Genomic DNA, 12,259 nt, shown 5'->3' with positions numbered 1-12,259 from the left:
AAAATTACGCAACATTTTTTTTTATTCAGCAAAATAGTTCAACGCTAAATAGTTTGTGCATGATGTTCAAAAGATTTAAGTTACATTTAAAAGCGAATACGTTTGTTCGTAATATGTACGGTACCGACGGACTAATACATTTAAAACAAATAATCTATTTTTTTTAGTTCTTTCCTTCTTGAAGTCTAGCCACGGCGTGAGAAAATAATATTTCAAAATGCATTCGTTAGCACACCTCATCCTTTACCACTAAAGATTATTATCAAATCGAATTATTGTTCTTGACTATAAATAGTCTATAGTCTTTACTAAAAGTCGAATATGGCCACAGTAAACAACACTGAAAATCGCACCATCGTTCATTTCTGAAAGTCGACTATGGCCACAGTAAATGACTCTTAAAATGAGACCATCGTTCATTACTACAGTCGAATATGGCCAAAGTAAATGACTCTTAAAATGACACCATCGTTAATTACTGAAAGTCAACTATGGCCACAGTAAATGACTCTTAAAATAACACCATCGTTCATTACTCAAAGTCGACTATGGCCACAGTAAATGACTCTTAAAATGACACCATCGTTCATTACTAAAATTCGACTATGGCCACAGTAAATGACTCTTAAAATGACACCCATCGTTAATTACTACAAGTCGACTATGGCCACAGTAAATGACTCTTAAAATGACACCCATCGTTCATTACTACATATCGACTATGGCCACAGTAAATGACTCTTAAAATGACACCATCGTTCATTACTGAAAGTCGACTATGGCCACAGTAAATGACTCTTAAAATGACACCATCGTTCATTAATAAATGTCGACTATGGCCACAGTAAACGACTCTTAAAATGACACCATCGTTCATTACTGAAAGTCGACTATGGCCACAGTAAATGACACTTAAAATGACACCATCGATTATAACTGGAAGTCGACTATGGCCACAGTATATGACTCTTAAAATAAGACCATCGTTCATCACTGCAAGTCGACTATGGCCACAGCAAATTACTTAAAATGACACCATCGTTCATTACTGCAAGTCGACTATGGCCAGAGTAAATGACTCTTAAAATGACACCATCGTTCATTACTGCAAGTCGACTATGGCCACAGTAAATGACTCTAAAAATAACACCATCGTTTATTACTAAACGTTGACTATGGCCACAGTAAATGACTCTTAAAATGACACCATCGTTCAATACTAAAAGTCGACTATGGCCACGGTAAATGACTCTTATAATAACACCATCGTTCATTACTGAAAGTCGACTATGGCCACAGTAAATGACTCTTAAAATAAGACCATCGTTCATTACTGCAAGTCGACTATGGCCACAGTAAATGACTCTTAAAATGACACCATCGTTCATTACTTCAATTCGACTATGGCCACAGTAAATGACTCTTAAAATGACACCACCGTTCATTACTGGCAGTCGACTATGGCCACAGTAAATGACTCTTAAAATGTCACCACTGCTCATTACTGAAAGTCGACTATGGCCACAGTAAATGACTCTTAAAATGACACCATCGTTCATTACTGCAAATCGACTATGGCCACAGTAAATGACTCTTAAAATGACACCATCGTTCATTACTTCAATTCGACTATGGCCACAGTAAATGACTCTTAAAATGACACCACCGTTCATTACTGGCAAGTCGACTATAGCCACAGTAAATGACTCTTAAAATGTCACTACTGCTCATTACTGCAAGTCGCCTGTGGCCACAGTAAATGACTCTTAAAATGACACCATCGTTCATTACTGCTAGTCGACTATGGCAACAGTAAATGACTCTTAAAATGACACCATCGTTCATTACTGAAAGTCGAATATGGCCACAGTAAATGACACTTAAAATGACACCATTGTTCATTACTGGAAGTCGACTATAGCCACAGTAAATGACTCTTAAAATAAGACCATCGTTCATTACTGCAAGTCGACTATGGCCACAGTTAATGACTCTTAAAATGACACCATCGTTCATTACTGCAAGTCGACTATGGCCACAGTAAATGACTCTTAAAATGAGACCATCGTTCATTACCAAAAGTCGACTATGGCCACAGTAAATGACTCTTGAATAAACACCATTTTTCATTACTGCAAGTCGACTATGGCCACAGTAAATGACTCTTTAAATGACACCTACGTCCAATACTACAAGTCGACTATGGCCACAGTAAATGAATCTTAAAATTACACCATTGTTCATTACTGTAAGTTGACTATGGCCACAGTAAATGACTCTAAAAAATGACACCATTGTTCATTACTGCAAGTCGACTATGGCCACAGTAAATGACTCTTAAAATAACACCATCGTTCATTTCTAAAAGTCGACTATGGCCACAGTAAATGACTCTTAAAAAGACACCATCGTTCATTACTGAAAGTCGACTATGGCCACAGTAAATTACTCTTAAAATGTCACCACTGTTCATTACTGCAAGTCGAATATGGCCACAGTAAATGACTCTTAAAATGGCACCATCGTACACTACTGCAAGTCGACTATGGCCACAGTAAATGACTCTTAAAATGTCACCACTGTTCATTACTGCAAGTCGACTATGGCCACAGTAAATGATTCTTAAAATGACACCATCGTTCATTACTGCTAGTCAACTATTGCCGCAGTAAAAGACTTAAAATGACACCATCGTTCATTACTAAAAGTCGACTATGGCCACAGAAAATGACTTTTTAAATGACACCATCGTTCATTACTGCAATTCGACTATGGCCACAGTAAAGACTCTTAAAATAACACCATCGTTCATTACTAAAAGTCGAGTATGGCCACAGTAAATGACTCTTAAAATGAGACCATCGTTCATTACCAAAAGTCGACTATGGCCACAGTAAATGACTCTTAAAAAGACACCATTTTTCATTACTGCAAGTCGACTATGGTCACAGTAAATGACTCTTTAAATGACACCTACGTCCAATACTACAAGTCGACTATGGCCACAGTAAATGAATCGTAAAATTACACCATTGTTCATTACTGTAAGTTGACTATGGCCACAGTAAATTACTCTTAAAATGACACCATTGTTCATTACTGCAAGTCGACTATGGCCACAGTAAATGACTCTTAAAATAACACCAGCGTTCATTTCTTAAAGTCGACTATGGCCACAGTAAATGACTCTTAAATAGACACCATCGTTCATTACTGAAAGTCGACTATGGCCACAGTACATTACTCTTAAAATGTCACCACTGTTCATTACTGCAAGTCAAATATGGCCACAGTAAATGACTCTTAAAATTACACCATCGTACATTACTGCAAGTCGGCTATGGCCACAGTAAATGACTCTTAAAATGTCACCACTGTTCATTACTGCAAGTCGACTATGGCCACAGTAAATGACTCTTAAAATGACACCATCGTTCATTACTGAAAGTCGACTATGGCCACAGTAAATGACTCTTAAAATGACACCCATCGTTCATTACTACAAGTCGACTATGGCCACAGTAAATGACTCTTAAAATGACACCATCGTTCATTACTGAAAGTCGACTATGGCCACAGTAAATGACTCTTAAAATGAGACCATCGTTCATTACTGAAAGTCGACTATGGCCACAGTAAATGACTATTAAAATGAGACCATCGTTCATTACTGAAAGTCGACTATGGCCACAGTAAATGACTCTTAAAATGAGCACCATCGTTCATTACTGCTATTCGACTATGGCCACAGTAAATGACTCTTAAAATAACACCATCGTTCATTACTAAAAGTCGACTATGGCCACAGTAAATGACTCTTAAAATGACACCGTCGTTCATTACTGGAAGTCGACTATGGCCAAAGTAAATGAATCTCAAAATTACACCATCGTTCATTACTGCAAGTCGACTATGGCCACAGTAAATGACTCTTAAAATGACACCATCGTTCATTACTGAAAGTCGACTATGTTCACAGTAAATAACCCCAATTATCTATTTTTAAGCATTAATACGAAAATGTGAACGAGATTTTGTATAAAGACAAAGGCGCTCTTATGCCATTATAAGCATTAATACAAAATTGTGAACGAGATTTAGGTAAAAAACATAGGCCTTCTTATCCGCCATATAGCCATTAATACGGAAATATGAACGAGATTTAGTCAATTTACATAGGCGCTCTTTTCCCTTGATAAGCATTAACATTGAAACATGAACGACATTTTGTTAAACAAATACGGAAATTAGAACGAGATTTAATGAAAAGACAAAGGCGCTCTTACCCCATTATAAGCATTTATTCAAAAGACATAGTCGCTCTTATTCGCCATATAGCCATAAATACTGAAATATGAACGAGATTTAGTCAAAAGACATAGGCGCTCTTATCCACCATATAGCCATAAATATAATACAATGTAAGAGTACTATATTTTACACTTGTATTAAATTTCATTAAACTTAATATGAATGTGTTCAATCATACTGCGGTGCACGCGTAATTAATTTATTGCCCCGTAATAGATTGAACTTCAGGAAGGTTGTACGTCCGGAGCTGTTTCACAGTACCTATTTCACGAAACTTAAAACAAATATGCATCATCATTCGCCGATATTGTTTCTGTGTGGTTCTCCGTCCTTCTACGTTCAATGTCCGGAGCTGTGTGACAGTAACTATTGCATGAAAGACTATAAAACTTAAATGTCATCATACTGCAGTGTATGATGACACTTAAGTTCTGTCCGGATCGATAACTCAACAGTTAACAGTAAACCGGTGTCTGTAATGCAACGATCCCATTTTTGTCCTTACACATCTTCCGACCGTACGGTGTTGTCAGCCATGTTGAACTTTTCTGCAGGATGTTAGCGTCTTTGTGTTCACCAGGCTTTACCTTTGAAATAGATTGCAACAAAATCCAATCTGGTACGACATATTGACTAGAATTCTCACACAGTTTCTGAGTACCATGAAAGTTGTGACATAAGCTTCAAGAAAACTTGCTTTTTAACATGAATATACATCTTCTATCCAGAAAAATTTCTTGCATGAAATTTCATGAGCACCTACAATTTCATCTGTAAAATTTATGTTCCGTGTTTTACTTACGTCTATCCGCTAGGGCGCTTGACCAATATTCTTTTATGCTCGAACCTGCATTAAAAAACCCAAAATGTTTGTGAAAATGGACTTAAACACATCAAGTTACATAACAAGTCAAACTTTTAAAGTGTCAAAAGCTACGAAGACACTTATAGGTAATTGTTTTATTTCGATGATACGATAAACGTTTACTAATCATAAATTGCCTGTGACTAGTAATTGTATTAATGGCTTGGTTATGCTAAAACACGTTACAGATATCTCTTTAAACCATTTTGTAAAACGTAAATCCGAATGAAATTTCGATGACATTTATACGAAAAGAAAACGAAAAACCTAATATGACTGCTATATTTTTTTTTACAAAACTGATCATTGTAGTATTAATGATATGGACAATACATACGGTGAGTTGTTGCCAGGCTATATGCTGTGAAAATACTTTTGGCCACCGTTCGTTGCAGAGCCTCTGTGGCCTCTTTATAACTACATCCAGTCGCCTGCAGTTTTATGATTTGAAACAAACGATTATGAGAATATTTAACAAATTTTACATACATGTACTGTGAAATATTTTCTGTACGAATATGTAGTTTACTTTGACACCAAAGAAGAAAATAATTATTGTATGACATTCGAAACCGATATACTTTTTTCAATTAATTATATAACTTTAAATTTTTGCCTTTACTATTTATATTGGTCGGACTCGCCTTTAAAAACCGCGTAAAAAATAAAACGGGATTCTATGTCTATTGACAGTCTAACAGGCATGTTATATGGAGATATTGTTCATTTTAAGACTTTGCTCTTCCCATTAACTTTTAAAATATTTACATTTGACGAATTAAATTTACACAAACACAGCGCAAGTTTATACTTTCGTGAATGAAATGTGGTTGTGCACAAAATGAGCAAAATGTTACGCACTCTTATAAATAAAATCATGTTTTGAAAACGTATATATTATTGTAAGATAATACTTGTTACTAAAAATAATCAAAGACCATACTCTATACCTCTTGCATGATCACTGAACACGCTTCCTTGACGAGGACGGATTCTGTATACGATGAAACTAGTCTGTAATTCAATATAGAAATGGTATTGGTTTTAATTATTATAAGTTTAAGTTAAGTTTTTAACAAATGTTGATGGCAGTCTCGATCGAGCACGACCTTAGATGTATATCTTTCTACATACTAATTTTTAACCTTTACAAAATCGGTCATATGCAAGATTATGTTTATTTTTCACTTTCTAAATCCATTGTAAACGGCCCAATGATTATGTTATGGCTGACTGGAATAGTTCATGAAAAAAAATCAATACTCAATAAAAAAATATAATACGAAATACCTTTTGTTCTTCTTGAAAGCTGATTTCAGCTTTTCGTTAGCTACGAGCTTTACCAAAGGGTGGTTCCTGTAAATGTCGTCATTATTGACAGTTTAAGTAAGCAATCAATTTCCCATGTTTTGTGAAATTTGTATGAAATCAAAGAAAGGGAAAGTTTTACATTGTGTATGGTACCGTTTGTCAGGAGAAATTGTGAATAAGCGAATAACACATATTTTTTCTTTACAATCGAACCTCGACTTTTATCGTTGATTGATTCAAAATATTTCGGCTCTTATCCTAAATATAAAGTGGTTATATAAATAAGGGAACACAGATAGATTTCAATATAATTGGTATTTTGAATGCCAAGCGCTTATGCAATATACAGTTGCCATTGCTAGGCATTGTACTGTACTAAGTGCCTGTTCGTAATGCAACCGGATCATTGCGATACTTTGGTCTTTACGAATTTCTCATATAGAGTTTATCTATTTCGTTCGGAGCTCATAGAATTCGAAGTAGCTCTTGACTTTGGGCAAGTAACAGACGCATCAAGACCAATTCCACAACACCGTCACACATAGGTTTCGGTGGCAAGACCGAGTTCGAATACTACGCCGTTTACAAAGCTTTTCTGCTGTTAAAGTCAGTTTTTGTAAGCATTAACGCACATTTTGAAGAAGCTTAGTATATCAGTGCCTTGAATTTAATTGCAGAAAAGCTACCTTATTTATGACAATTACAACTTACCCGTTTTCTGAAAAGGTATCTTGGATGTTTTTCTCCACGACAGTCAGTGCCTGAATTACATGAGGAAAAAACTGATAAAAAAGAACCAAATGATTATAGCATGTACACTGTTTCAAGAGTATGACAATACGTTAATGAAATTGTGCATTAATACTTGAATATGATAATCAATAGGCATGCAACGGAGAGTAATGTATGAATTAATACCTCTAACGTGACAACGCAAAATCCATATCCGATGGAACTTTTGGTGCCGCGTCTACGTTTGTAATAAATTTGCAATGGTTTTGCAACCACAAAACGTCACTGAAATATATATATATAAGATCGGAATGAAATGGCGATAGAACTTCGACCAAATTCCTATGAACTTATGTGATCTAATGGAGAGTAAAATATATATGACTTTCTTTAACAATATTGTAACCACTAGAACATGCAGAAACCCTATGAAACCATTGCTCACCTGTCTTCCACCGTCGATGTGACAATGGAAAAGCACGTTTTTTATGCCACAGGGACCTAGATAGCATTTACTGTGGCCATAGTCGACTTGCAGTAATGGAAGATGGTGTCATTTTAAGAGTCATTTACTGTGGCCATAGTCGACTTGCAGTAATGAACGATGGTGTCATTTTAGGAGTAATTTTCTGTGGCCATAGTCGACTTGCAGTAATGAACGATGGTCTCATTTTGAGAGTCATTTACTGTGGCCATAGTCGAATTTCAGTAATGAACGATGGTGTTATTTTAAGAGTCATTTACTGTGGCCATAGTCGACTGTAAGTAATGAACGATAGTGTCATTTTAAGAGTCATTTATTGTGGCCATAGTCGACTTTTAGTAATGAACGATGGTGTCATTTTAAGAGTCTTTTACTGTGGCCATAGTCGACTTGCAGTAATGAACGATGATGTCATTTTAAGAGTCATTTACTGTGGCCATAGTCGACTTGCAGTAATGTACGATGGTGTCATTTTAAGAGTCATTTACTGTGGCCATAGTCGACTTGCAGTAATGAACAGTGGTGACATTTTAAAAGTCATTTACTGTGGCCATAGTCGACTTTCAGAAATGAACGATGGTGTCTTTTTAAGAGTCATTTACTGTAGCCATAGTCGACTTTTAGTAATGACCGACGGTGTTATTTTAAGAGTCATTTACTGTAGCCATAGTCGACTTTCAGTAATGAACGATGGTGTTATTTTAAGAGTCATTTACTGTGGCCATAGTCGACTTTTAGTAATGAACGATGGTGTTATTTTAAGAGTCATTTACTGTGGCCATAGTCGACTTGCAGTAATGAACAATGGTGTCATTTTAAGATTCATTTACTGTTGCCATTGTCGACTTGTAGTAATGAACGATGGTGTCATTTTAAGGGTCATTTACTGTCGCCATAGTCGACTTGTATTAATGAACGATGGTGTCATTTTAAGAGTCATTTACTGTAGCCATAGTCGAATTGCAGTAATGAACGATGGTGTCATTTAAAGAGTCATTTACTGTGGCCATAGTCGACTTCCAGTAATGAACGATGGTGTCATTTTAAGAATCATTTACTGTGGCAATAGTCGACTTTCAGAAATGAACGATGGTGTCATTTTAAGAGTCATTTACTGTGGCCATAGTCGAATTGCAGTAATGGACGATGGTGTCATTTTAAGAGTCATTTACTGTGGCCATAGTCGACTTTCAGTAATGAACGATAGTGTTATTTGAAGAGTCATTCATTGTGGCCATAGTCAACTTTTAGTAATGAACGATGGTGTCATTTTAAGGGTCATTTACTGTGGCCATAGTCTACTTTTAGTAATGAACGATGGTGTTATTTTAATAGTCATTTACTGTGGCCATAGTCGACTTGCAGTAATAAACGATGGTGTCATTTTAAGAGTCATATACTGTGGCCATAGTCGAATTGCAGTAATGAACAGTGGTGACATTTCAAGAGTCATTTACTGTGGCAATTGTCGACTTGCAGTAATGAACGATGGTGCCATTTTACGAGTCATTTACTGTGGCCATAGTCGACTTTCAGTAACGAACGATGGTGTCATTTTAAGAGTCATTTACTGTGGCCATAGTCGAATTGCAGTAATGAACAGTGGTGACATTTAAAGAGTCATTTACTGTGGCCATGGTCGACTTCCAGTAATGAACGGTGGTGTCATTTTAAGAGTCATTTACTGTGACCATAGTCGAATTGCAGTAATGAACGATGGTGTCATTTTAAGAGTAATTTTCTGTGGCCATAGTCGACTTGCAGTAATGAACGATGGTTTCCATTTGGGAGTCATTTACTGTGGCCATAGTCGAATTTCAGTAATGAACGATGGTGTTATTTTAAGAGTCATTTACTGTGGCCATAGTCGACTGTAAGTAATGAACGATGGTGTCATTTTAAGAGTCATTTATTGTGGCCATAGTCGACTTTTAGTAATGAACGATGGTGTCATTTTAAGATTCTTTTACTGTGGCCATAGTCGACTTGCAGTAATGAACGATGGTGTCATTTTAAGAGTCATTTACTGTGGCCATAGTCGACTTGCAGTAATGTACGATGGTGTCATTTTAAGAGTCATTTACTGTGGCCATAGTCGAATTTTAGTAATGAACGAAGGTGTCATTTTAAGAGTCATTTACTGTGGCCATAGTCGACTTTTAGTAATGAACGATGGTGTTATTTTAAGAGTCATTTACTGTGGCCATAGTCGAATTGCAGTAATGAACGATGGTGTCATTTTAAAAGTCATTTACTGTGGCCATAGTCGACTTTTAGTAATGAACGATGGTGTCATTTTAAGAGTCATTTACTGTGGCCATAGTCGACTTTTAGTAATGAACGATGGTGTTATTTTAAGAGTCATTTACTGTGGCCATAGTCGAATTGCAGTAATGAGCGATGGTGTCATTTTAAAAGTCATTTACTGTGGCCATAGTCGACTTTTAGTAATGAACGATGGTGTCATTTTAAGAGTCTTTTACTGCGACCATAGTTGACTTGCAGTAATGAACGATGGTGTCATTTTAAGAATCATTTACTGTGGCCATAGTCGACTTGCAGTAATGAACAGTGGTGACATTTTAAGAGTCATTTACTGTGGCCATAGCCGACTTGCAGTAATGTACGATGGTGTCATTTTAAGAGTCATTTACTGTGGCCATATTTGACTTGCAGTAATGAACAGTGGTGACATTTTAAGAGTAATTTACTGTGGCCATAGTCGACTTTCAGTAATGAACGATGGTGTCTATTTAAGAGTCATTTACTGTGGCCATGGTCGACTTTTAGAAATGAACGATGGTGTTATTTTAAGAGTCATTTACTGTGGCCATAGTCGACTTGCAGTAATGAACAATGGTGTCATTTTAAGAGTCATTTACTGTGGCCATAGTCAACTTACAGTAATGAACAATGGTGTAATTTTACGATTCATTTACTGTGGCCATAGTCGACTTGTAGTATTGGACGTAGGTGTCATTTAAAGAGTCATTTACTGTGACCATAGTCGACTTGCAGTAATGAAAAATGGTGTCTTTTTAAGAGTCATTTACTGTGGCCATAGTCGACTTTTGGTAATGAACGATGGTCTCATTTTAAGAGTCATTTACTGTGGCCATACTCGACTTTTAGTAATGAACGATGGTGTTATTTTTTAGAGTCTTTACTGTGGCCATAGTCGAATTGCAGTAATGAACGATGGTGTCATTTTAAAAGTCATTTTCTGTGGCCATAGTCGACTTTTAGTAATGAACGATGGTGTCATTTTAAGAGTCTTTTACTGCGGCAATAGTTGACTAGCAGTAATGAACGATGGTGTCATTTTAAGAATCATTTACTGTGGCCATAGTCGACTTGCAGTAATGAACAGTGGTGACATTTTAAGAGTCATTTACTGTGGCCATAGTCGACTTGCAGTAACGTACGATGGTGCCATTTTAAGAGTCATTTACTGTGGCCATATTCGACTTGCAGTAATGAACAGTGGTGACATTTTAAGAGTAATTTACTGTGGCCATAGTCGACTTTAAGTAATGAACGATGGTGTCTTTTTAAGAGTCATTTACTGTGGCCATAGTCGACTTTTAGAAATGAACGATGGTGTTATTTTAAGAGTCATTTACTGTGTCCATAGTCGACTTGCAGTAATGAACAATGGTGTCATTTTAAGAGTCATTTACTGTGGCCATAGTCAACTTACAGTAATGAACAATGGTGTAATTTTAAGATTCATTTACTGTGGCCATAGTCGACTTGTAGTATTGGACGTAGGTGTCATTTAAAGAGTCATTTACTGTGGCCATAGTCGACTTGCAGTAATGAAAAATGGTGTTTATTCAAGAGTCATTTACTGTGGCCATAGTCGACTTGCAGTAATGAACGATGGGGACATTTTAAGAGCCATTTGCTGTGGTCATAGTCGACTTTCAGTAATGAACGATGGTGTCATTTTAAGAGTGATTAACTGTGGCCATAGTCTACTTGCAGTAATGAACAATTGTGTCATTTTAAGAGTCATTTGCTGTGGTCATAGCCGACTTTCATTAATGAACAGTGGTGACATTTTAATAGTCATTTACTGTAGCTATATTTGACTTGCAGTAACGAAAAATTGTATCATTTTCAGAGTCATTCACTGTGGCCATAATCGACTTGAAGAAATGGGCAATGTTGTCATTTTAATAGTTATTTACTGCGGCCATAGTCGACTTGCAGTAGCGCTCATCACATGCACGCGCACTTTGAAGTTGCCTGATTATATATGTATTATCGATGTACATTAAACTTATAAACCATACGTGTAGTTTATTAATTTATTAAGTACACCATACACATCCATATTTGACCATTGCAGATAGAAGACTAGTACCAGTACATATAATTTCATTCGTATTTAAGAATGAAATTTATGTTATTACAATTTACTTTTTATCTTTTAGTCCTCCGACGTCTTTCTAAAACTAAATGTTCTATAACCGGTCTTTCTCTTCCATAACCGGTCTTTCTCGTCTATGGCCATACAACTATTTTCCATAGCCGAAACAGCCAATCGAAAC

The 12,259-nt window shown here is 36.3% G+C and overlaps 1 long non-coding RNA gene across 1 annotated transcript; it reads right to left on the bottom strand.

Annotated features, from left to right (window-relative positions):
- Positions 1 to 6,142: 6,142 nt before the first annotated feature.
- LOC127876745 (uncharacterized) lies at positions 6,143 to 7,337 on the bottom strand. The gene is made up of 3 exons (XR_008048058.1): positions 7,199 to 7,337; positions 6,467 to 6,532; positions 6,143 to 6,190 (listed from the first exon to the last, which is right to left on the bottom strand). It is a non-coding gene; the product is annotated as an uncharacterized LOC127876745 (long non-coding RNA).
- Between the last annotated feature and the right edge of the window lie 4,922 nt (positions 7,338 to 12,259).

This window comes from Dreissena polymorpha, chromosome 4, assembly GCF_020536995.1.
Source record: "Dreissena polymorpha isolate Duluth1 chromosome 4, UMN_Dpol_1.0, whole genome shotgun sequence".
NCBI lineage: Eukaryota > Metazoa > Mollusca > Bivalvia > Myida > Dreissenidae > Dreissena > Dreissena polymorpha.
This window is presented reverse-complemented; position numbering and strand designations above follow the sequence as displayed.